Raw genomic sequence first — 27,663 nt, forward strand, 5'->3', positions numbered from 1 at the left:
GAGCTCCTTGACTCCTCAGCGTTGTGCTGTGCTTCACGCTTGCCAGGCCCCAGTGCCTGCCTTCCTCTCCTGGCTGGAGGAAGTCTCCATCTTATAACCACTTTATTCAGCTTTCGTCAGTCCCTAGAACGTCCACCACATAGCCAAGCTAAGCCAACTGCACTCTCGCGCAGTTTCATCTCACCTGGTTAGAGACCAGTCCTTCCCTTCCTGGCTCCTTGACCCTGGGAACATTATACAACTTCTCTGAGCCTCGGTTTCCTCACTTCTAAAACTGGTATAATAATAGTCCCTACTCTGTGGAACTGTGGCGACTAAACAAGCTAATGCATATAAACCACTGAGCAGGCGCCTGGTCCAAGGTCAGTGAATGTTATTCATTATTTTTATCAACGAATGACTGCTTCCTACTCCAAGGATGGAGATCGTCTTTGAGAGCTTCCTAAACTCCCCTCTTCATTTCAAAATGTTGCTCCATCACCAGGCTTTCTCTCTTCCTTCACTCCTATCTTTAATATGTTGAATCCATTGCTTTTGATTCCTTTCTTTTTATCTCCTTACAGACCTGTGGTTTTCGATCTTTATTTATGTTCACAGCATATTTTCAAATACTAGAATTTTATATGGAATTACAGAGTCTTTCTTCCACTGACTCTAATCGTATTCAGAGTTCCGACCCTATTTACACGTTTTGCCCTTCCGTTCTACATTGCTGTCTGAAGAGGGCTCTGCCCTAACTGGGCTCTCTTGATCCTCACATGGGGTCTGTGTTCCTGTCACAAACTCTCCTTCCTGGGTGCCAGCCTGTAGTCAGCCCTCACCTCCCACCAGGGACTAGAAAGGTCATACTATGTTGTACACTAGGAGCCAAGACATACTTGATTCAACCTCCTGTTGGACAGGCATCATCACGAGTGCATATACTCAGGTAAAAAGAGTTTGACATTTTGATGACAATTTGGCACCACACTTGCAAAGGGTTCGCTTTCCATCAGTGTCCTGACACCCCCGTTAAGAATTTTATCTTAGATGTTGCTCCTCAGTTAACTGCTGTCTTCAAGGTCTTCCAACTCAAAGAACAGCCACTCGGGGGCTGACCACTTACTCTAAGCCTGTGTAAATGATCTGAAGGAGCCATAGCAGGAATGCAAGGAGGAGGAGGAAATTTAAAGACCTGTATACAGCTTTCTGTCTCTCTAGGTCAGACGCTGTAACTTGCAAAGACTCATATCTATCCTAGCAAGAGGGCAGATGAGAGGCAGAAATGAAAAGGATGGTTCACACACAAAATTTTCTGGAGAAGATGGAAGAGTGAGGCATTCTGGCAAATGCACGGGCATTCTCCCCTACCTCAACAGTCTCAGCACGGCCCAGCCCAGTGTGAGTTTTGTGATCATTCACCTGAAGCAGCATCAGACTTGGGAAAGAGGACCCCCTCCTAGCAGCAGCATAATGAGAAGCCTTCACTTGGCTTCTGGTGTGATGCCACCAAATGGAGTTGGCATAGGAGAAGAGGAAAACAGGCAGGTGCCACATGGTGGTTATGAGGACTCCGGTCTCATGGGCTACCCCCAGAGACCCAAATTGTTAGAACCGCTATGGGAGAAACTGAAGGTCTCCAACAGCATTGAAGAAGTGGGGTCAGGGGAACAGGAGCCAAAAAGATACCCTAGATTAAAGAGAATTAACTCAGCACAGAAGAATGCTGGGATATTATTCTGTGATTACTTCTGGGAAATATTTTATGTTCTGTTGTGGCAAAAACAAACACACAAAAACAAAAACCTCCCCCAGAAGCATCTGTGCATTGTAGAATGGCCTTGCAAAGACAAGAGTAGGTGTGAGGATCTTAAGTTCTCAGACCTAGCCGAGAGGGGCTTTCATGCCCCTGTGACAGGTAGGCTACCACCTTGTCTGCCTGCACGTGGTCAGGGCCCTGACTAACCATCTTTGTATTCCTGAAATAATACCATTCCCCCATACACCCACCCAGTGTCCCTTGGATGCTGTTATCATCCCCACCATAGGTGGTATGACTGTGGGCACTGGGCCATGGGTTACAGGGTAGAGTGGGGGTGGCTTAGGACAAACCTCCACACTGCTGGGACTGCTAGAATTAGGCCCACGCACTGGGGAGATGACAGCTGGACGCTGATGACTAAGCAGGGGAACTTCCGGTCCCATGTCAGAGCCATCTTCTACTGTGGCCCTCAGCATTGCTCATTAGCCAGGCCTATCGTGAGATGATTCAGACATCAGGGAAGAAAGCCTGGTGGGCCTTGAGTTTGACTTGCTTTTGACTAACTTTCCTTGTTAGTCCCTTTAAACAGTCTGTCTTCTTGGTGGGTGTGACTTGTTCTCGGATAAAGTAAACAAAGAAATCTGTTACTATTAATGGAACTGTTTTTCATAATGAAAATAACAACCGTGATAAGCTTTGCTTGTGAGCCAGTCATTGCACACTGAGTGCACACTCCCAGCCCTTCAGGAAGGAGATCTGAACTAGGCTGTGGGCTGGAGAGGGAGCTGCGGGCAGAGCAGGGAGGCGGGAAGCTGGAAGGCAGTTGCTAAGCCTTTACGGAACATTCTGGGGAAGTGGGAAATGAAGGTCTCAGTGAAGTCAGACATCCATCCTCACGCTATAGAGAGAGAAAAAACAAGCCCCAGCCTTGTACTGCCCAGTACAGTGGCCAATTACCATGAGTGGCAATGTACATGAATATGAATTAAAATAAATTCAATTCAATTCCTCAGCCGCACCTGCCACATTGTAAGTGTTCAGTAGCCCTGTGTGGCTCATGGCTACAGTACTGGACAACACAGGTAGAGAACATATCCATCATGCCAGAAAGTTCCATTGGTCAGCACTTCCTGGCATCTGAGTGTTATCATTACTAAGCATGGGACAAAATGGGCCATAAAGGTGGGACAGCATTTCATCAAATCGAGAAATTAAGCCACAGGGCCCAGAGAAGAAGTGGCTTCAGCTGGCAGAAGTTCTCTCTTGATCTTAGAGGTAATAGGGAGCCATTGCATATACCTTAGCAAGGGAGGCCTATGATAAAATATAGATGAGTTATACACTTGTGCTGCATATGCTGAATTTTAGTCTGCAAGTGAGGGAATGTACCAAAGGAAAGAAGAGAAATGGAAGAAGTGCCACATTCCCAGCAATGATGTTTTTGCAGTAGAAGTTAGCTGCTTTTTACCCTAAGTTGCAGCAAGAGAAAATTAAAGTAGGAAGTATAAACAGAGAAGTCAGCTTGAGAAGCATTATCAGTTCCTTTCTTCATCTTCCCATCTTCTGACCCCTAAACCCAAAAATAACCAATCACAAAATCTCATAGGGTCTACTTTTGAGATATTTATTCCATTTTCTCTCAACTCTGCCTCAGTTAGGATTCCATTTTAGCTGGCTCTGAATGTGTGGGTGAGATGGGAATAATTCATTCAAAGCTGGGGGAACTACTGAAGATATTTTTTCAGTATGTTGATATGAACAGTGCATTCATCTGGGAACCATGTTTAAATGAATTGTAAAAGGGAGCAGAATTTACATGGCTTCACCACAGCCCCTCTCCTGAGCTGCAGACCCATCTGTCCAGCTGCTTTCATGTACCTCGGCAGGAATCTCAAGGCCACCATGGTGCTAATTGAACTTACCATCTCCCCACTGCTTGCCTTCCACCCTCCCCCTATCCTGCCCCGTAAACACACCCAAGCCTGCTTTACCTCCACTGGTCTCTGACGTGCTGTGAGTGACATCCCTCCAACCAACCAACCAAACCAGAAAGCTGCCCCATTCCTATGATCATCACAATGAACAACTCTCTCCCTCTCTCTTTTTCTCTCCCTCTCTGTCTCTCTCTCGGCCTTTCTCTCTACCTGAACCTGGTTTTTCAGGCCCTTCTATCCTCTCCCTGGATTTCTGTAATAGTTCCCTGACCTATCTGTCTCCTACCAGTCTCACCTCCAGTCCATTGATGACATTGTTTATGGCACAGTCCTTTGAAAACACAAATCTGAATGTGGCACTCTCTTGCCTAAAAGCCTCCAATGACTCCCCAACACCTTCATCCTGAAAGGTGATGTCTGAATTCCCTACCAAAGTCAGAGTCCTTTGTGGTTTTCCTACTGCATTCCTTGCTCTTCCTCCATACTCATTCTGCACTTCACTCATGACAATATGCTATTCCAGCTACTGGAATATTCTACCCCCCATCCCCACTCACCCCCAGTTCAACCCTTGGAAAGCCCTTGTTCATCCCTCAAGACTTACTTCTGGCCACACCTCCCATGAGAAGCCTTCACAGTCCAGCCAGACTCAGCTGCTCCCTGGGCTCTGTTCTCTCTTAACTGGGGACACACGTCCATCAAAGCACTTATCCTGCCTGGTCCTTTTGCTTAATGTCTTCCCTTTCCACTTGCGAGAACAAGTCACACCCACCAAGAGGACAGGGCCTCTGCCTTGCTGTTTTGACCTTGCTCATCCTTGTTCTCCCAGCACCTAACACCTAAAAAGTAGCAGAGGGCACAGACTTCTACATACGCAGCCTGGGGCGAGTCATATGCTGTCTCTGAGGGTCAGTTTCCTCCTCTGTGAAATGGTGATAATATCCATACCTTGTGGGGTGATTAGTCTATAAAGATTAATAATGGTAAGTGGATGGGCCCCAGCCAATGTCTGCTTCTTAAAACATGGGCATTAAATGGAGGCTATTGTTATTAACATTATTTTTATAGTATGGACTCGATTTTATGTTAAATGAGAGAAAAGAAAGAAAAGATGAAAGAGGGAAGGGGTGAAATGAGGGAGAGAGAAGGAGAAAGGGAAAAAGAGAAGACTAGCTGGGCACTGTACAATATTCCAGGTGCAAATCCAGAGGCCTGAATCAGGATGGTGGCAGTAGAAAAGGAAAGAACAGGAGAAGCAGTCATGGGGCAGACCACCAGACCTCAGCAAATGGCTGAACGAGGAGTAGTGGGAGGCAAAGACTTTTGTGAGGTTTGGGGTTTGCGTGGCTCAGGTAAGGTAGCCTACTCCATCCATTCATTCAGCGCACATTGACTGAGCACTTGGCATGTGCCAGGAAGTGTGTCAGGTTCTGGGGTATAAGATCAGCCAGACACAACCTTGCCCCCAAATAGATCATATACCTGGGAGACCTGTCTATGGAAGCAGGGAATGAAGTCAGAGAGTAAGGTGGGTTTGAACAGGCAGGGGAGTCCAGTTCCGTGCATGATGAAACATAAGGGTGGACCGAGAGCTTTAGACTTCCCCTCAGTTCTGGTTTTGACAGGTAAGGCCTGTGGATTAAGAAAGAGGTTAGGGAGGAAAAGATGTGCAAGAGAAAGCAAGGAGATTTGAGTGATGTGAAAATATCAGATCTGGAAAGTAACACAAGAGATGTTCAGAAACCAAAGAAAAGGCTGAGCACAGAGGAAAGTAACATTTTAACTTGAGGATATGGAGATAAGCTTAGATACAAGACAGAAAAAGTATTGTTTTCCTTGGAACTTTAAAGAAAGCTTGTACTAGAGTTAAGTATAGAAGTAAGGAAGTGCAGTCAGAAAATCCGTTATCCCCAAGAGTTTGGGGATGGAGCAGAGGGTTGCTGCCTGGAAGGGAATGAAAAGAGAGAGGCTGTCATCCTGCACCAAGTGAAGATCCAGGGCCACTTCTCATCCATTTCACGCCCTGGGACTGGAGCTGTCCTTAGGGAGCAGATGGTGCCTTTGGGTAGAGAAATAGGCCCTTCTGTCTCTGGGCAGATGGATGTAGCCACACACCAGGGTGACAGCTTGATGAGAGGAGCACCAGCTGTATTTCAGCCCTACTCATCCTTTCTGCCAAGACCCTTGTACAAAATGCATGCTTATACACCTTACATGTTCTGCAAGAGGTCATTTAAGGATATAAAGTACCATTCAAAAGCGAGAGGTCTTTTTTAAAGAACTGCTCAAGTTTCTGATCTCAGTTTTCTCTCTCAGAAAGGTATATCTGACTACAAAGGTGAGTTGAAAGGCCCCAGGGCCTCAGGAATAAACATCTTCATGCTTTTTTTTTTTTTTTTTTTTTGCATGTCCGCAGGTTATAAGTGCTAAAACTATAGAGAAATTCTTGAGGGCAAGGACCATGTCTTATTCATTTTAGCATCCTGAGGACCCTCACAGTGTCTGGCCCAGTAAAGTTAATTGGAAGGACCTAAGAGAGAAAGGATATGTGTGTTTATGTTACATGGAGAGAAAATAATGTTGAGTAATCTTCAAATAAAAGATTCGTAGGATGGGTTCTCTTTAACAAAGAAACTCATCTTTCTCTCTTATGCCTTTAGTTAACCAATCGCAACAACTTCTTGGGCATTTCTTATGCGCAGGACATGGTGCTAGGGAATGAGATGCGTTTAAAAAATAGAGGAAAGCTACTAAATTAATGAACTCAAGACTTGTGGGGTGTCAAATATTTGCTGTGCACCCTGGCTCACAGAAATGTATTCCCCCGCACCCTGTGGCCAAGAGCTGCTCCATCCCAGCCCTAGTTCCTGATGGGCCAGAGCTCTGTCACATGCTCCCTTTCTAGAAAAGGAGAATTAGTCATCACTCATGAGATACAACGTGTTAAGGAGAGATTAGCATCTAGTTGAGGCTTTCTTTCTGGTAAAATCAGAATGAGGAAAGAGTACCACTGATGGAGAATATAAAATGGAAGCTCAACCATCAGAAAGTAGGTTCCCGAGGGCGGAGATTTTTATACGTCTTCTTCACTGGTCTAACCACTCCTCCTAGAAGAGCTTCTAGCCAACTGAAGGTTTTCAATAAATATTTGTTGAGTGAATAAACATTTTAGAATGAAATGGAAGCCACCATCAGGCATTCTATATTTGCAACAAATATTGGCCGATTTACCTATTTGTGAGATCTCTAGATCTTGTGCCTGCTCCAGCAGAGTGGCCAGTAGAAGATATAATCCCAGATCTAATAATGACCCACACCAATAATGATATATTTATTGAGTACTTACCATGTGCCAGCCACAGTGTAAGCCCTTCATATGTCTAGTCTCATTCAATGCTCAAACTAACTCTTTACGGTAAGCAGCATATTGTCATTCCCCTCTTACAGAGGAGGGACTGAAGCTCAGAGAGGCGAAATGATTTGTCCCGCTTTTACAGCTAGAAATCTGATTTCAAAGCCCCATATCCATACCTAGGCCACACAGCCCATGGAGAAGCATGTATTCTAGTGGTAAAGAGAGGCATCTAAGTTGAGAATCAACGTGTGATAATTCACAAAATTAGCCAGTAACAGTGAAGTGAAGGAGAGATAGCACCACCCTTCCTCTGGGCAGGGAACAAAGCCACTATTCCTAACCCATCACAGAGACACCAGCCTCAGCCTCCACCCATTTTGCCTCAATATTATGTGTAAACAACTTTGCGCTACTTTTTCCATCCAGCGATGTATGCTCTGCAAGGCTCAGCAGGCCTTGAAAAAATAGTGACAGAGAAAAGGTACTGAAACCTCAAGCCCACCACCGGAGCTGAGCTGACATCCCCACAGGAAAATGGACATATTAGGTAGTCCTACCATGTCTTACGAGCTCTCAGTCCAAGCTCATTTGAAGAGACCTAAGGGTTCTGACTGAAGCCCAATGCAGCCAAGGTGTGAGAGGGAGGAACGAGGGCTAACCCACCGTGGGCTCAGCGCTCACGCCCACATCACAGCTCACAGGCAGTGCCCCACCCCGGCTGAGAAAGATGCTTCTGGGGAACCGTGTGAACCAGCGGGCCCATCATCACTGCCTCCCTGATCGACAGGGATTCACACACTCTTGCCCACACCCTTCACACATACACACACACGCTCTGTCCCCCATACGCCCACGTGCACATGCACACCCTCAGCCTGTCCGGTTATCAGACAGTGGGAAGATGGCCCTCCTAGAAGAAAGTTAGATCTTTTAACCTCAGAACCTCCAGGACCTCTTTCTTCATCCCTTTTCCCTCATTCCTCTCCAAAACAAACTGCCCTCCATTTGAAAGCATCCACCATTTGGGGGGAGGTGGGGAACTTTAAAAATCTTTCCACTTTCAAAACCTGGCAGTTAGACTTTAGGATAAATGTATCCTGTGATTACCCTCCTGGATTTTTTTTTTTTTTTTGAATTCTAAGTTTCATTTTTAACTTTGGTATGAAAAACATTGCTCCCTGCAAAAAGAAACAAGCCTCCAGGCTGAGGACAGGAAAGGGGCTTGCTCTGTGCACCTCACTTCAAATCACAGGGACCTTCCCAGGACGCTTGCCTGTGAGACAAATTTGCATAACCTAATTCAAAGAAATATCTGAAGGTTGTTTCCCGCGTGCTGGCCTCCATACCCAGGAATTGAACGGGTTACATTTTCCCCTGTTCTATAGTTTGTAGAAATGTCCTTCATTGTTTGACAAGTGAGCATTTCAACCTAAAAAAGCAAATTCTGCTTTGGAAATGGACTTAGTGCACACAGCTATGTCTTTTGCAGGAAGAGATAAAAATGTGGTCTCAGTAGCAATATAAAGGAGAGAGAGAGAGAGAAGGAGGGGTGGAGAGAGGGCGGAAGGGAGGGAGAGAGAAAATTGGCTTTCTGTTTCTTAAGCTTGCAAGATCTTCTACACTCTGCAAATTCTCTTGACCCAGCGTCACCCCTCTCCCGGGCTGCCCCTCTGGTGTCCACATTTTTCAGCTTCCAGGTTTCTTAGGAATTGAGAGTGCTGTTGTCTCTTGTGGGTGTGTGTCTCCAACAGTTGCAACACTTCACCGGCCCCCTCTGCCTATCTTTGCATAACAGGAAGCCAAGTGTAATAACAAGAAGCTTGCAGAATTGTGAATGCTTCCTACTGAACACTGCCCGGGGCTGCCTCTTCCTCAGCACAAGGTGAAGGGGACATTGGGCAATGGGGTGGTAAATGTACCCCGGGTTGACAAGTGGCTGCTTAGCTGTGTATCAAAGTTAATTGCCTTTCCAGACATCAGTGTAAGGAAGGCCTTTGCATCATTAGGACTGTGGGACATGAGCACAGTAAATTACTCACGGCTCACGTGGTATGCTAAAGCAAGAAGGGCATCAGGAGAAGAATTGACTCTTCCATTGTCAAAGCGAGTCATTTGTTCTAATTAAGAGGTTTTGCTTAGTCACTAGCATTCATAAATAAGTATCGCATTAGAATGCTTGAAGTATTTGCATTTTATAAGCCCAAATGAATTCTGCGGCCCCAGTATTTCACGGTGGCACTCCAGCCAAGGCAATGCTGAAGGACTGGCACTGATGACCAAGCACTGGGCCTCGATGAGGCTGCAAGTCATTACTGACCTTAGAGATGTCACTCCAAGAGGTTCCTAGGTCCTTCACTGGTCTTCGGGAAAAGTGATTTTTCACCTTATAATTCTATTAAGATTGTGAACAATGAACAATTCTTGCAGTGGGACGGGCCTGGCATACAAGTCAAAATATGTTTCTCTTATTCTACAACCTGATAAAAAGATTCTGTTAAAAACTGAGGCTATTAGATTATGGATAGATGATAGATGATACTAATAAATTGTCATTTAGTTTTGTTAGGTGTGATCAGGCAATGTGGTTAAGAAATAAAATGTTCATATCTTTAAAGATGCTTAAGCTTGAGGAATAAAATTACATAGTATATGGGATTTGCTTTAAAATAACTCAGCAAAGAAAAGAAGAAAAGGAAAAGAAAGAGCTAGATAAAACAAATGTGACCAAGTAGTGATATTGTTGCACTTCAGTAATAGATACACTTATATGGGGTTCATTATACTTATTTTCTATTTTGGCGTTTGAAACATATGTATAATAAAAAAATCTTTTCCAAGATTCTATTAGGCTTCATTATTTTCTCACATCAGCTATCGCCCTGAACTTCAACTTGGTTGTTTTCCCAGGCCTGCATTTCTAGACCTGTTAGTTACTCCTATGAGCACAGCGGAATGATGCTACACAGATGTTACACCACACACGGCACATTGCCTCCCAGACAGATCCTGGCCCTCCCTTTCCCCTGCACTCGTTTTATCAGTTAATGACAGGGAAGAACTGAGGGTCTCCTGATGCTTTTAGTTATGGATAGTATTTCCTGTAAAGTCAACTTTTACAGAAACTGTTAGTGGTGGCAATGGTGTGTGTGTGTGTACATACACACACACACACGCCCCTAATTCCCCCAGCCCCACCTTGGAAAACAGCTGTTGCAAGGAAAGCAAAGAGGCCCCGACTTATATGACAATTCCTTTTGACAGGGAGTAGTGTCTGGGCTATCTGAGGCCCAGTACAGGCTCAATGGAAAGAATGAAGTAACAGGATTATCAGCGTTTGCAATGACAAAAGTTGGAGGAAGTGACAGTGCACAGGCTACCACTGCAGCATGGTAGATGGCCAACACTTGATGATAGCTCCTGCGGCAGAGAGGCAGGCAGCAGAGCACAGGGAGAGGTGTATCTGATTGAGCATCAAGAGACCCACGTTCAGGTTCCAGCTCAGACATATACCAGCTGTGTAATTCTCTCAACCTTTCTGAGCCTTCATTTCCTTATTTGTAAAATAAAAGCATGGAAATAAAGCATCTTGAATGTGTTTCCAACTCTCAATTTTTTTGATTGTTATATAAACACATTAAAAATTAATATAAACATCTTTCAGCCAACTATTTTGTCTGGTAACCCTATTTTAGGTGCGACATGTCTAACTTAATTTACCAACTCAGTCAAGATTCCAGCTGTATACCAAGAAAACAGGATTCTAGGGATGTGTTTATTTAATTGATTAAGAAAAATAGACTTGGCAAAATATATAATCTGGGTGATTTTAATAAAACACAAGGGTTGGCACAGCCCTGGTTTGAGTGTTTGTGAATTTCAATAGTAGGCTAAAGAAGATTTCCTGAGAAGTCTCAGTAAAAATGCAGAGTAGGAGGTACAAAGACAAAAGACACAGTAGCTATTACTCAAGGATTGACAGCTTAACAGGCTGTCTGGTCGATTTATTTTGGGGTAAATACCTTAGCTCCCAAATATTATGGATCCATCATCTTCTGGATATACTCTGACTCTAAACCAGCCTTTATGTATCAAAAAACTGCAAACACTTCCATGCCTTTCAACCAAGGAAGTCATCTACTAATTTAGTTAAGAAGATGATAATGTATGCATATTAGGTTTATTTACAAGGATATTCACTGCAGTACTCTTGTTTAAAAAATATAAACAACTAAGTGTCCAACAACATGGGATTGGTTGAATGAAGTATGGTATGCCCATAAAGCAAAATATTATGTAGCCTTAAAGATGATGTTTTATTGGATTATCATGAGATGTGAAAACGTTGTATTTATGTAGTTAGGTTAAAAACTGCTGATTCCAAAAACTGCTGACTCCGTTTTGTTGAAATACACACACACATGTACACACATATTGTAGCATAGGAAAAGCATAAATACATATGTGGTGTAGCACAGAGAAACCTAATGGCAAGATTCACACCAGACTGACGAAGGGTTAGAAGTTATTTCCAGAGAGGTGAGATTGTGGGTAATTTTTGTTTTCTGTTTACTGTCATTGTTTATAAAGAAAACAAAAGTTACTTGTAAAAGCTCTATGTCAGCTTTCTCTTCAATTACAAGCAGGCTGAATCTCCCAATTTAAAAATTTTAAGACAAAGTATGTGAGTCAAGAAAGAGAAATGACGACTGAGGGGAATCTGTCCCAATGTTAGGAGGAGTTTACGTAATCTAAAACAAAGCAAACTCCAAAAGTTTTGAAATAGACCATTTCAGGAGCTAGCTGTATCTTCTTGGGCAAATCACCTCCCGTGCTTGATGGGATTATTTGCTAGCAGGATACACTATATTAATATCTTTTACAAAATACAAAGTAGGTATCGACTTGCCAATTATTATTATTATCATTGACAAAAATAACTTCTACAGAGCTTAGTTTCTACATATATGCAATGAGATTGTTGAACAAGATGCTTTCTAAGGTGCTTCTCAACCTTCAATTCTCCTATTCTCTGTATCCTGGTAGTTTCTACTAATAAAATGTATGCAGAGTATACAATTAGAGAAAAGGGCAGCAGAAATGGAGGATTCATTATTTGGGGAAGAGAATAAAAGAGAAAGTGCTCAGGAAAGGTGAGGGATCAGTATAGCTTGGCGCTCTCAGCCAAGATGTCACAGAAACCATAGAACCTGAACACAATCCTTGGCACTGAGAAGGGGCAGACGTGGGGGAGAGAGAAGTCAGCAGGATTGTCAGGGGGAGCACGGGGTTGGTGGTGCGGGGGGTGGGGGGGGGCGGCCCTGAGGGAGCTCAGGAAGGAAGGACTACCTGGAATTCCAGGTTTGACCTCATCGTGTATTTCCAAATTTCCATTGAAAGGACCAGTGAATTACTTCAGTAATAATAAGGGGTAATGTGAAATGGAAGTAAAAGTAAAGAAGGGATGCTCTCTGCGTGCTATTTGAGGGGAGGAGGAATTCTGTAAGATGTAGGAAAGGCAGGGCCGAACTGAGACAAGAGCTGACCAACCCACAATTCAGTGTATGTGGAGGAACAGCTGTCCTAGAGCAGAGCCGGGGAAAGGTCCCAAGAAGACTCTGCTCCGACTCCTAGAAAGGAAGAGCAGCAGGGGAGGTGGGGAACGGATGGAGACCCCAGAGCTGTACTTCCGGAAGTGCTCACAGAACAGAGGTCTGGCTGGGGCATGTTCTTTCCAGCTGACTGCAAGTCCAGTCAGAGAAGAAATGGTGGCCCTGTCTTGCTGGCTCCTAAACTGGGTCACCGTATCAGAAAGAGTAGAGGGCACTTTTCCAACTAAGCTCGGGCTACCACAATGAGAAAATAAAGAAACTCTCCATGAACAGAAGGGGAGCTACTCTCTCTAAACAGGATGCTTCTTAAAAAGTTACAGGTAAGCTGAGCACACCACCCAGCAGTTCCACTTTCAGGAAGCCACTCATGAGAAGTGAAGATGCATGTCTGCAAAATTTCTTGTGGGCAAAAGTTCCCAGCAGCATTATTCATAATGGTCAAACTGGAAACAATCCAGAGTCCATCAACTGGTGGATGGATAGACGCGACGTGGTATAGCCATAGAATGCAACTGACTCAAAATATAAAGGCATGAAGTCCTGACACTGCTGCGACACGATGAACCTTGAAACGTCATGCTAACTGAGAGAAGCTGAATGCAGAGGACAGCGGATTATGATTCCACGTATGCGAAATATGCTGAAATGGCAACGCTGTAGAGGCAGAAAGCAGATCAGCGGTCGCCTGGGGTTGAGGGTGAGAGCAGGGATTGACTGCAAATGGGCAGGAGAGAACTTTCTGGGATGATGAGAGTGTTCTAAAATTGAATTGTGGTGATGGCTGTACAACGCTATAAATTTACTAAAAATCATTGAATCTACACTTACAATGAAAGAATTTTATGGTGTATGATTTCACTCATACGTGGAATATAAACAAACACATGGACAAAGAAAACAATTCAGTGGTTACTGGGGGAGGTGGGTGGGGGGGCACAGGGGGTGAAGGGGAGCACTTGTGTGATGACAGACAAGAAACATGTACAACTGAAATCTCACAATGATGTGAACTATTATGAACTCAATAAAAAAAGAATTTTATGGTATGTAAATCGTGTCTCAATAAAGCTGTAAAAAGAAAGATCAAGAACCGTGTATATTTAGTTGCCTCCCACACACGAAAGAAACCCACAGTGGAAGCGTGAAGAGCAAAACAGTCTCTACATAGAAAAATAAGAAATAATTCCTAATTCATCTTATGAAACCATTTTAAATAGACTATAAACTCCACAAAACTAGAGATTTGCCTGTTTTGTCTCTCATGTATCCCAAATGTCTAGAATATTCCAGGAATGCAAGGATACTTTAGTATTAGGAAAACTATTAAATGTTTTATTACATTAATAGGTAAAAGAATTAAAAAGCCATATGTTTTCAAAAGATTGTCAACTTAAATTTGATAAAGTTCCATATTGATTTATACTAGAAATTAATTATTAAGAATAGAAGAAAGATGTGAACAAGGGCTATCAAACCGATAGGAGGGAACTGAGAGAAGACTCTATGTTCTTGAAATTCAGCTTCTGCAAATTGGAAGAATCATAAGTTCTTGGGAATCAGAGAAGGTGTTTGGTGTTTTAGCTGTGTAAGGAAGAATGATGAAGCACAGTCGAGACGTCTCAAAGGAAGAGAAAATGACACAGCTGAAAATGTCTGACACCTCTACTGCGTCGTACAATTAAGGGCTGTGCAATGTGTGAAAATTTGCATTGCTGTGACATTTTGCAATGCTGTTAAAAGTTTTAGGGTTTGGGGCTGGCCTGGTGGCGCAGTGGTTCAGTTCGCATGTTCTGCTTCAGTGGCCCAGGGTTCCCCGGTTCGGATCCTCGTTACGAACATGGCACCGCTTGGCAAGCCATGCTGTGGCAGGCGTCCCACATATAAAGCGAAGGAAGATGGGCATGGATGTTAGCTCAGGGACAGTTTTCCTCAGCAAAAAGAGGAGGATTGGCAGCAGATGTGAGCTCAGGGCCAGTCTTCCTCAAAAAAAAAGTTTTAGGGTTTGACAGAAGAAATCATTCAAAAATTCATGAAACGTAATCAAATAGAAAAAAAAACAATGTCAGTGTCTTGCTCAGAGCTACTGACTTGTGGGAAATTATTGAGATTTTACTTTTTCATAAAAGCATATCATTTACCAGTGTTTCTATCCATTTCAGGCTATGCGTCACAGTACTTAGGTGAAGCTTTGCAGAATGCAGAATTTCCCCTGTGATTTTGCCACTGAAATCTTGCAGTTCTGTTTCCTCTTTGAAGCTGTCAAACCTTATCAGCCGTCTGAGGAAAAAAATACTTCAGGGAGTTTCCCTTTTATCACCCAAGGTCCTGGCAAAAACGTTAGGATTTATTTTGTATGCATCTGTGAGCAACCGGAGCTCCTCTGTCTGCCCTGGGCTTTGTTGGCGGTCAGACACAGACCTTGGCCCTGAGAAGTCTCTTTGTGGCTGGCTCACCTTGATGGTGCTCACAGCCTCTACACTGAGTCTCTTGTTGCCCATAGAACAACTAGCAGAACATCATTCTTCTTTCTTTTTTCTTTATCCATTCGTTTGCTTTTAGCTGATGGTCACTGAAGGACGAACTATGCGTTGAAGTCCCGGTGCAGAAGCTGAAGAAGTGGGAAGTACAGACAGACACAGGAAGTGGAAAAAGGAGACCCACAGTGGGTGACTCAGTGACTGACACCATGACACACAGGGTTTACTCCCAAATCCATGTCCCTCTAGCCTGGCACATCTTATAACATGAGAGACCTTTTCAAGGCAAAAAATAACTTGTCATGTTTGGGCTGGATTTCTATTAAAGGAATAATTTCGCTAAACCCAGTGTATGCACTAAATGGAGATTCATCAAACGTAAAATAACGGACACGTCTTATAATAAACTGGCATGGGGCATATTTAGAAAAGAAATAGTAAATATTTTAATGGAAAAGATTTCCTTCGTGTGCTCGAGAATGAATCACATCTTTTTCTCCTTCAACCCTTTAGCTCCACCCTTTCCCTCTCTCCTTCTCTGTCCTGGCACTTCCTTACGGTATCAACTGCGAAATGGTGAAGTGGGAGGGAGCTGAACCCAGACTTCAGAACAGCCCCTGAAAACATCTGTTCCTTTTAATATGTGGGAAGATGTTTCAAAATACAAGTAGATAAACATAGCCACTTAACTGACTTGAACATTGAATTCCGTTGATGCACAAACAGCGTGAGTTTTCTTATACCAGGAACGGATGTATTTCTGGGAAGATAAATTTCCAGAATGCCATTTCTACTTGCATAATTTTGAGAAAGAGGATCCTGAACGGCATTCTGGAGTGTTTGGCCATAAAAATAGCACCAACCATTCCAATCTTCCAGCACTTTCTCCTGAATGATAAAAAAATACTTTGGAAAATGTGACTTTTGTGATCTCTGGGAGGAGGCCTGGAAAGGGAGGGCTGAGGGTTCCAAGGGACACAGGAAATCTTTGTTCGTAATGCATAAGTGTGTGGGTGTGTTCCTGTGGGCAGTGCTAGAAAGGAAAAATGAGAGAAAATGTTTGCAAACCATTGCAGGCAGGAGCTGAATGAGAGGCTCAAAGAGTCCATAACATTTATGAACCATATTTGATATCTGCAGAATCTCCTGGGTTGAGATTATCAAAAAAGAACTCAACACCAAAAGCACAATCTAGAAAAGAAAAATTTGATATAGGACTTCATCAAAATTAAAAACTTTTGCTCTATGAAAGTCACTAAGGGAATCAAAAGCAAGCCACAGATTGGGAGAAAATATCGCAAATCACCGATCTGACAAAGGAATTATATCCCAAATATACAAAGAACGCTCAAAAACTTTGGAAAACAATTTAGCAGTTTCTTACAATGATAAACATACACTTACCATATGACCCAGTAGTCCCACTACTCAAAATTTACCCACGAGAAATGAGACATTATGTTCACACCAAAACCTGTAAGCACTTATTTATAGCAGGTTATTCATAATCTCCAAAAATTAGAATCAATCCCAATATCTTTCAACCAACAAATGGCTACATCCATGCAATGGACTACTACACAGCAATCAAGAAGACAAAGCTATTGACACACACAGTAACATGGATGAATCTCAAATGCATTCTGCTGAGTAAGAAATCAGACTCCGAAGGCTGCATACTACATGATTGCATTTATATGACATTTTGGAAAAAGCAAAACTCTAAAGACAGAGAACAGATGAGTGGGTGCCCAAGGTAAGGGTTGACAAAGAAGGGTTGACAAAAAAGAGAAGGAGGAAATCCTTCATGGTGATGGAACTGTTCTATTTCTTGATCGTGGTGATTGTCCCATGACTCTATGCGTTTGATAAACTCATAACTGCAGACCAAAATGAACACATTTTACTAGACGTCAATGTCAAAAAATTTTTTCATCTGCTCACATTTGTTGTATGTTTGTTACACAGAACCATCTGACATTCTCACCTCTTCCTGACCTTCAAATTTTCCATAGATAATGTAAGTTCTGAATGAAAAAAAAGCGACTTGTACCATCCCACAATGACTTGGGTGAAGTGAGTTACCTCAAAAAACATAAGAACGTGGGAAAGACAAACATATCAAGCTAAATCTCCCCAGATTGTAAGGGAGTGGGATCCCAGAGTTGACAGATGGGGCTCCTTCATTTAGCTTTTCCCTTTCATAGGGGCTAGGAAAGGCCCTGGCATGCCTCCCCCAGCAACAAGCCCACACTCCCATGAAGAAAGTCTGACCATGGGCCTCACCCAGATTATTCATTTGAGTGTCCCAAACAAACACGGGAAGGTAGCCAGGGGTGTTCCCTCCATAAACTCAATCTCCAAATTCCAGTGGTACTGAATTTTAGTATATGGAATAGCACAACGGCAGGCAAGTTGGTGGGATTAGAGACCCTGCAAAGGATTCTCTTGTGGAAAGTAGTAGAAAGACCACTGAGTAGTGTTCAGGAGACCTAATATCCAGTTCTGGTTCTCCTGCTAACTTGCTGTGTTCATATTTGGGCAGTTCACATAATTTCTCCATGTTTTCTCATTGTCTCAGTCAACAATTTTTTGGCTGCAAGAAACAGATTCTGAAATAAGCTGGTTTAATATAGACACATAAATGATAGCTAGCTAGCTACCTAGATAGATGATAGATTAGCAGTTCTCAACTGGGGACGGTTTTAAACCACAGGAGACACTTGGCAATGTCTAGAGATATTTTTGGTTGCCATAACTGGGAGGGCTGCTACTGACACCCAATGGATAGAGTCCAGGGATGCTGCTAAATACTCTACAATGCAAAGGACAGCCCCCACAACAAAGAATTGTCCAGCCACAAATGGCAATAGTGCTGAGGTTGAAAACTTTGATTTAAATACAGACACACATACATATATATAAATAATGTGGTGTATGCATGTGTGTATAATTTTTTAAGGATAACATTATTTCAAAAACTCTAAGGAAATTTTGAAAAAAAAGATCATGGCTGGAGACGAGTAGAAATCAAGGTAGACTTTGAGAGTTTTAAGCTCTTAGAGTTCAAGGGCCTTCCCCTTGGCGCCCTATGATTTGCAGGGCTCAGTTCCAAACACCCATTCTCTGTGAACCTCAGACTGAGAGAAAACAAGACAGACATACTTCAAGTCAGCTGTTCACCCTGCTCGAGTCTGTCCAAGGGGGCAGGAAAACAAAGGCCAAGCCTGTGGCCACCCCTGGAGACTGGGTTGGAAGCCCTCTGAGATGGGGAGCTGAGAAAACAGTCCCAAAGAGGCATATCCCATTTATCTGTAAAATGATCATAATGCCACCTATCCTCTAGAAGCCAATCATTAAATGAATGACTGTGGGCCTCAGCTCACTTGAAGTGGAAACGGCAGGTCTCTCCTTGAAAGAGAATTTATAATCTTTTCTTTTTTTCCCTTTCTATCTTGAAGAACCGTTTGCAATTTTTATACTGCTACAGAACAAAGGGAACCATAACTTATGTTCCACAGTTTGCACAGCTGATTTCATGAACTTCAATAAGTTTTGCTTATTTGTGGCAGTCCCAAGTTTTACCCCCTCAGAGCTATTAGGATGTGGAGGGTAATTCTGCTACCTGCCCTTTATGAGATGAGGATCAAATGAGATAAAGTACAGTACATCCCTTCCCCAACACAGTAAGCGAGGTCCAAAACTCAGTCATCTACTACACATGGTCACGTTGTTTTGAAGCTAATGAAATGGCTGCCAGGAACCTGCTCAGCCGGCAGCTCCAGAGGTCTGGCTGTGCCAGCACATCCATCCCAGCCCGGGCTGAGTGTGCTGCCATCTGCTGGCCACAGTCAGCTTCAGTTTACACATCATCCAACAGGACGCAGCCCTGCGGGGGGGCCAGGACCTGCAGTTCTGCAGCAAGAAGCAATTCTAGGAATTTGCCAGTTAGTTTCCAACTCTTATTGGCCCAGGCCAGGAAGACGGGGCCAGGAAAACACTGTGGACTAGGGAACCCCTGTGACCTTTCCCACTCAGCCTCATCTTTTCCTCCACATCTCACGACACCCAGGAAATACCTTTGGGTGGGAGGCTCAGGACAGAGGACGGAGCCATTTGCCCATCACATTATATCTAATTATCCCCTGCTTCCTTATTGAGGGTTTTTCTGTACTCGGAAATAAAAAGCAGTGGTTTTAACCTTTGTAAGATGACAGACCCCTTTGAGAATCTGCATATGCACACATAATCTTTCATACAATTTTAGGAAGGTTATGGGCTTAATGAAGCCAACCCGTGGACACAAAGGAAGGGACACTGAATACAGCCCTGATATAGGTGTTAGTTGGGTATTATATATATATCATCATAAGCCACTCTGAAGTCATTTGGAACAAAAAGGAAAAATGGCAGAGGTAAGCATGAGGGAAGGAAGAGGAAAGCTATGCTAACTGGAGGATAATAAGCCCCCTACTGTCCTCTAGAGTGTGCCAAACACCCATAGGGTTCTTTAGCCATATGGATTCATGCTGTGTATCCTCCACCTTTTCTCTTCCCCTGAACAGATGTTTTACACATCTGAGTTTTTCCCAGCCCTTCCCATTCCCTCTGGATGTGTCCAGAGTCCCTGGCAGACCAGCAATGAGGCTTGAGTTGGGAGCGAGAAGACTGGCTGGGTTTGGCCCAACTCATCTGAGCGACCATGAGTAACTCCTACTCCCTCTCTCTGAGCTCTGAATGAGGACAAGCATTCCCTAATCCCTTTGGGGATGTAATGAGACACTGCGTACAGGTGAAAATCATGGGAAGAAAAGTGGTGGACCATTTTTGGAACCTGCGATGTTATTCCAAAAACAAGTCCTTCTAGGATGCGCCACAGGCAATTCGTGCTTAGAGCAGAGGAAATAAGTGTCGTCTGGCCCTGTGCTTTGGTAACACTCACAGCAGCAGATCCCAACCTTTGCTGCATATCTGGTCACTTGGGAGCTTCTAAAATCCAAACACGTGGACCACACCTCTGCCACTTAAATCAGTATCTCTGGAGTGGAATTAGACAGCAGAATTTGTTTTTTAAATTATTATTGAGTTTATGATAGTTTACAACCTTGTGAAATTTCAGTTGTACATTATTGTCTGTCAGTCGTGTTGCAGGTGCACCCCTTCACCCTTTGTGCCCACCCCACACCCCTCCTTTCCCCTGGTAGCCACTAATCTGTTCTTTTGTCCACATGTTTACCTTCCACATGTGACTGGAGCCATACAGAGTTCATCTTTCTCTATCTGGCTTATTTCACTTAACATAATTCCCTCAAGGCCCATCTATGTTCTTGTGAATGGGACAATTTTATTCTTTTTTATGGCTGAGTAGTATTCCATTGTGTATATATACCATATCTTCTTTATCCAATCATCAGTTGATGGGCACTTAGGTTGGTTCCACATCTTGGCTATTGTAAATAACGCTGCAATGAACATAGGGGTGCATGGGACTTTTGGAATTGCTGATTTCAAGCTCTTTGGATAGATACCCAGTAGTGGGATGGCTGGGTCATATGGTATTTTTATTTTTAATTTTTTGAGAAATCTCCATACTGTTTTCCACAGTGATTGCACCAGTTTGCATTCCCACCAGCAGTGTATGAGGGTTCCTTTTTCTCCACATCCTCTCCAACATTGGCTACTTTTTGTTTTGGTTATTTTTGCCATTCTACTGGGTGTAAGGTGCTATCTTAGTGTAGTTTTGATTTGCATTTCCCTGATGGTCAGTGATGATGAGCATCTTGTCTATTGGCCTATTGGCCATCCGTATGTCTCCTTTGGAGAAATGTCTGTTTATGTAGGCAGCAGACTCTCTTTTTTTTTTTTTTTTTCCTCTTTATCTCCCCAAACCCGCCCTGTACACAGTTGTATATCTTAGTTGCAGCTCCTTCTAGCTGTGGGATGTGGGACGCCGCCTCAACGTGGCCTGACGAGTGGTGCCATGTCCACGCCCAGGATCTGAACCCTGGGCCTCCGCAGCCGAGCGCGCGAACTTAACCACTCGGCCACGGAGCCAGCCCCTTTTTTTTTTTTTAAAGATTGACACCTGAGCTAACAACTATTGCCAATCTTCCTTTTTTGTTTGTTTGTTTTTCTGCTTTATCTCCCCACACCCCACCGTACATAGTTGTATATCTTAGTTGTGGGTCCTTCTAGTTGTGGCATGTGGGACGCTGCCTCAACGTGACCTGACGAGCAGTGTCATGTCTGCGCCCAGGATCCGAACCCTGGGCTGCCGCGGCGGAGCGCGTGAACTTAACCACTCGGCCATGGGGCCGGCCCCCAGTAGCAGAATTTTTTAAAACCTCTGCAGGCAATTCCAAACAGCAGCCAAGTTTGAGAATCAATGAGTTAGAGGAGAGGGGAGGGGCTCAGCTCAAGAGCCTGATGTCACTTTCACATGATTTCCCTGAGCCCTGGGGCGATCGCTCTGATCAAGGAAACTATCAACACACACGTGCAGGCGCTGCAGGGCTTGCAGAGACTAAGTTACAAGACCATGAAAACTGGAGGTTAGACAATGATTAGGAGGCTTACAGTGCAATCTGGGCCTGAAATGGAGCTAAGACAAGTGGGGGGATTTGGGATACAGGTAGGAGACAGAATTACTGGGACTGATGTGCGCTACTTGGGGGAGGAAAAGGTCCTGTGGTCAGGGTCTGGCTCAACAACGACTCAGTTCCTGAAATACAAGGTAGAAGAACATCAGGGTCAGCTATAATTTGTGGCCCCCAGTACAAAATGAAAATGGGGGACCCCTTATTCAAACAGTATTAAGAATTTCAAGATGGTTACAGCAGAGCATTAAACCAAGCGGAGTATCCTTCTGAGCTTGGGGCCCTGGGTGACTGTGTGTTGCACACCCGTGCAGCCAACCCTGAGAAGAGGGTCTTGGCCACCTGACAGAGCACGGAGGAGTGGACAATACAGGGGTGCATAGAGAGAGACAACTAGAAAGAAAGACCACTGGACTGATGAGTCTATCTCTTTGAAGGACCCACAGAAGTGCTACCCGGGGTTATTGTAAATTTTCATATCGATCAGTGAACTTCTGCAGAATATTTTAATGGCAGGAGTGTGTCCCTGAAGCCCGTAGTTTGCTCGGGTGTCAATGGCACCAGAAACTCCGGAGATGTTTTTGGTGGAGGAGTCTATGGAATGGGCTATTCCAGGTGGAGAAGATGATAGAGCTGTGTGCAAACTTTGCAATGGTGACACAAACCAATGTATTGATCAGAGTTCAATGCAGGATGTCGGAACTGCCTTGTAAGGATTTAAGGGCTTATACAATATTTGGAGGAGCTGAAGGAGCAGGTTCTTAGCCTCTGGAAGACCTCCGAGAGCAAAACAGACCTGATTCCCTCAGGGAATTACCACCTTTGGGGAAATTCCACAAGTAACATCCTTCTGCAGTGGCTGCTGCCACTGCCGCTCATGCCCAAGATGCTAGAGAATGGAGGCCGGAGCTCTGCTGCCTGGAAGCCTCGCATGCTCCTATCTTGCTCGCCAGCAGCAATGCCAGGAAGGAACCACAGGAAGCTAGATGCTCGCACTTTCCTTCCACCTTCCAGATCTCATCAGAGCAAAGCTAATCAGCAGAATGTAATCTGTTTCTAGAATCTTAACTACAAGAGAGTCCGAGAAATCTTGGTTTTATCTTTCAATCTCTCCAAAGAGAGGGAAGGTAGAATGAAGTTTCAGTGAAACAGTCCAGAGTAACAATCGCAGTCTGTTTTGTCATCAGCCATTGCCCAATAGCCTAACCACATTCTGAACGTGTGGTGGATATGCTGGGTTTGGCGGCTGGTTGGTGGCTTGGTGAAAGTCAACTTGCGGGACTTTGAAGAGTGTCCCAAATTGCAAAACCATGTGGAGGCTCCTCTCTCGCCCACCTCACATTCTCCACTTTCCCCTCCTCCTTCTTTCCGCCCCCTCCATATGCTAGGTGCTCTCTCCTACTCTCCGTCTTTCTTCCTTTCCTCCTCTCCCTTGCTCGTCCTCGCCCCTCATCTCAGCTGTCCACCTAGACTCACTGACCATATGACAAAACTGGTGAATAGCTTCAGCATCTGTATTTCCTGAGTAAAGCTGCTTTGTGCCTGAGTTAGGAGCTCCCTGGATGCTCAAGATGAGAACAGAGGTGGCGGGGAAGCAGGGCTGGTGAACATGGCTCCCCCACACCCCTGAGTCTGAGGTAGAGGAATTCTTCGGCCACATTTTAGTCTCAGTCATCAAGAAGACTGTGATTATCGGAGCAGCCTGGATCCCTTCTGACACTTTTCAACAGTCTAAGCCCGTGACTCGGGCCCTGACCTCTCTCAAGAACAGCTGAATGCTCAGTCACCCACGCGCTGTTCCAAATTAGCTTCGGAAACTGAAAGACCTGCTTCCTTCTCCACAAGAAAGTCAGACTTGCCTCTCTGGACCAAACCATTGCTCAACACTAATAAGGGCAGCAAAAGGAGGCATTGGTCTTATTTCAACTTACTTCATGTCACTGGGATAGAGGAAAGTTAGCAGGCCACAGGTCAGTCCCCAGCTATTCCACAAAAATCTCCTTGATCACCTACTGTGTGCCAGGCACTGTTCTTGGCAGCAATGATCTAAAAGTGAAGGAAACAGACCAACCCTGCCTTCAAGGGGCTTACAGTCTAGTGGGGGTTGGAGACCACAGACCCACAAACAAATGAATATCACTTCAGGTATGAAAAGCATTGCAGAGAAAATAAAATAAGATAATGGGATAAAGAGAAACTGGAGTATTGGAGGCTATCTTAGATACTGTGGTCAGGAAAGAGATAATATTGGAGAGATAATATTGGAACTGAAACTGAATGAAGTGGAGGAAAGGCCGTGGTAAGAGCGGGGGAAGGGCATTTCAGAGAGAAGAGCAGACCAGCCTTGAGCTGGCCTTGTGCACCAAGTGTTTAAGGACCTTGAAGGTGCATGTGGCTGAAGGGCAGTGTGAGAGGAGCAGAGGAGTGGCAGATGGCTTGGGAGAGAGGGGAAGGGATCAGGTCCCATAGACAGGATCATTAGTTAGAATTTCATTCTATGTGTACTGAAGGTGTTTTGTTTTGTTTTGTTTATTTATTTATTTTTTTTTAGGAAGATTAGCCCTGAGCTAACATCTGCTACCAATCCTCCTCTTTTTGCTGAGGAAGACTGGCCCTGAGCTAACATCCGTGCCCATCTTCCTCTACTTTATATGTGGGACGCCTGCCACAGCGTAGTGTGCCAAGTGGTGCCATGTCCGCACCCGGGATCCAAACCGGTGAACCCTGGGCTACCAAAGCGGAACGTGCGCACTTAACTGCTGGGCCACTGGGCCGGCACCTACTGAAGGTTTTAAAGAAAACATGACACAACTCAATTTCTACTTTTTAAAGCTAGCGAATCTGGCCATGGTGCAAAGAATCTGTGGTTCAGGACAAGAGCGGAGGCAGGAAGACTAGTTAGCAACAACTGCAGTAGACCAGGCAAGAAATGATGGTATTTAGAGTATCAGAGATAATGGAAATAATTAGATTGGAGAGAGGAATCGGTAAAGAATCCAGAAGTTCTCTCTGGTGGATTAGATGTAGGGCGGGAGAGAAAAAGATGAATGGGAGATGACTGTAGGTTTTTAGCCTGAGCAACTTGGTGAATGGTAGAGCTTTTATGGAGGTCAGGGAAACTGGGTGGGAGGGTGGAAAGAGAGGCCATTCCAAATTCCATGTTGGACATGCTGAGAGAGAGCTCCTGGGACATCCCAGTGGAGATGTTGAGCAGAGCCCAGCAGAGAGGTTGGGGCTGATGTGTAACAGAGCAGATGGGATTTAAAGCCACGGGAAGGGATGAGATGAGCCAGTGAGTGAGGATGGATGAAGAAAAGAAGACCAGGGAACTGAGCCCTGGGACAAGTGCTGGTGTCATAGACATGCAAGCTGTGCAGTCACATCGGGCTCCACTCTTCGATGGCCCCTGCACTTGGTTGAATGCTCTGCTCTCACCGTCTTGAAATTCTTAACAGTTTGGATCAAGGGGCTCCATATTCTCATTTTGCACCAGACCCTGCAGATGATGTAGCCAGTTTTGCCTGGAACGGTTCAAAGTTAACAGGTCTGGTGAAGCAGGAGGCTCCAGCAGAGAAGACTCAGGGAGAGTGGCTCAAGAGGAAGGGGAAGCCAGGGAATGTGGTATCAAGGAAGCCTTGAAATTATTTCAAGGAGAAAACAGCTGACTGTGTCAAACAGTGCAGAGTAGTGGAGCAAGAAGAGGACAGAGGATTCTGCCTTGGCTTGCCGGGGTACAGATGACTCACGACTTTGGAGAGGACCTTCTTGGTGGAGTGGCGCACACCAGGGCTTAATTAAGTCGACTGCAGAAAGAGAAGTGACCAGGTCTACCACTGCCATTTGAGAACCTGTAGCGAGAATACAAGTGGAAGCCCCCATCCTGCAGTCTACACCCCTTCTCTTCCCACCCCCAGCTCCACTTCACAGTGAGGGGCCTCACACGTGCATGTGGACACATCAGCCCAGACATCCGGGCTCTGTTCTGGGGCTCCCTGCAATCAATCATCCTCAAGACAGCCACTGGGGGGACCCTGGAAAACATTTGTGTGGGCCCTGGAAACAGCTCTGGCCATCTGTGTGGCGAATTTCACAGTCCCAAGTGGTCTAGACGGCAAGCAGGGCACAGGCTGTGGGTGGGCATGTTCCCTTGGCCAGCCGCCTTGCCCTGTGAAGAGGAATACAGCCTCAGCCAGGACCCTCGAAGATCCAGGCCTCTTGATGGGGCCTTTGTTGCCCAGGACCAAGAAGGTGAAGATGCGGGCAGACGGAAGCACTTGGCGGTAGGAGAATGAGGTGGTTCTCATTGGGTGGCACATATTTCCTCAATGAAACATAAAAGTGAGAGTGATGGTGGAAGGAGGTGCTAAGATCTTGGGGAGAGAAAAAAAAAAGTTTTGGGGAAAAGGAAAGTAAATTTACTAGGTAGGCATAGTAAGATTGTCAAGCTCTGTGGAACATCCCCTAATATGATTGATTACAAATTTTAAGAAAATCCATGCGGCTCAGTGGTCTGATTTCCCCCAGCAGTGTTCAACGGCCCAGGTACAGGCACCAAGACCGGGGATCATTGGGTTTAAACAGGGTCAGGGGTTTCTCCAGTGGTTATGACCATGCGAGAGGGGAGCAGAGGACTTCAGGGGGTTAGTTCAGCAGTTCTGCACCACCAGAATGAGGACTCGACGGTAGAGGGGTGTGGTGGATGATTGATCATGAAAAAGCCATAGAACCAATGGAATGATCGCTCACTGGGGTGAGAGGATTGCCTGGGTGGGGGAGCTGTGCATATAGGAGGTGGTGGTCACAGCGAGGGAAGCCTGGAAGTGAGATTTTAGAGATGGTACAATTATAGGGGATGACATGGTTTACTTATGACTATGAGCAGACCAACTGGTTGGAGGAAGTGTTATGGGAAATGAGGCCATCAAAGGAGAGATGCTACCAATAATAAAAACAAGGTCATTGTCAGGCACTGCGCTAAGTAGCTTGTACACCCATTATTTGATTCTTATAATAGCTCTATAAAGTGGGCAGGACTACTGCCCCCATTCTTCAGACGAGAAGACCCAGGCACAGAGAGATTCAACCTACTTGCCCGAAGTCAAAGAGGTGGTAAAAGGCTGAGTTGGAAATCGAATCCAGGCTTGTCTGACTTCAAGGATTGTATTCTTAAAGACCCTGCCACGACACTCAGGTCTGGCTTCTTAGTTGAGTAGAGTTGGTTTGTGTTTTTTAATTTTTTTTTCTTTCAAGAAAACACTTTTTGTCTGGAACATCACTTTTTATCTGTAAAGACACAACGGTGACTAAATCATCAATCGCTTTCATTATAATGCTGGGCATTTCAGGCCACAGAAGGATGAGATATGGGCCTAACTTTGTGCTGACCGGAGACTGGTTTAATCTAGGGCTTTCTGGAGAGAAACAAAACAGAGCAAGTTTATCGGCAGAAATGCAACTACGTCCATTGTCTGCGGGCGCCCTCTACTGGCCATTAGTCAGAACAGCAGTCTGGGACAGGAAATGCTTGGTGCTTTTTGGAAGGAGAGTGTAGACTTGAATTAACGAGTAAAAACTTGCCCCTTGTAGATATTTAGTGACTATGGGTAAAGTAGGGCAAGGAAACTTTAGTTACAGAACAAACCCTGTGTCAGCTTTTTAAATGTCACAATCGCAGTCACGTCACTTATGTGTTCCTGATTCTCTTTAGTGGGAGAGCCCTGCCTCTCTCTGGGTGTCTCTCCAACGACTGTGAGCTACTTGAGGTCAAGCTCTTAAGCTTTTTAATCTTCTCACATCCTGAGCCTAGTATAGTGCCCAGCACATAGTAGGTGTCCAATAAATATGCGTCAGCCAGAATAGAAGCAAAATGAGCAAAGTGGTACAATTTCACAGAAAGAGGGACGAACTGTACTTGGGCAATTCAGGAAGACTCCAGGAGATGGGGGGGGGGG

The 27,663-nt window shown here is 44.6% G+C and overlaps 1 protein-coding gene and 1 long non-coding RNA gene across 5 annotated transcripts in view; one reads left to right on the forward strand and one right to left on the reverse strand.

Annotated features, from left to right (window-relative positions):
• Positions 1-27,663, reverse strand: part of ARHGAP25 (Rho GTPase activating protein 25) — an 85,825-nt gene that overhangs the window by 44,845 nt on the left and 13,317 nt on the right. The window lies entirely within an intron of this gene.
• LOC139045509 (uncharacterized) lies at positions 238-10,424 on the forward strand. Its single transcript, XR_011503965.1, has 3 exons — positions 238-362; positions 8,826-8,912; positions 10,292-10,424. It is a non-coding gene; the product is annotated as an uncharacterized lncRNA (long non-coding RNA).

This window comes from Equus asinus, chromosome 6 (genome assembly GCF_041296235.1).
Source record: "Equus asinus isolate D_3611 breed Donkey chromosome 6, EquAss-T2T_v2, whole genome shotgun sequence".
In the NCBI taxonomy this organism is placed as follows: Eukaryota; Metazoa; Chordata; class Mammalia; order Perissodactyla; family Equidae; genus Equus; species Equus asinus.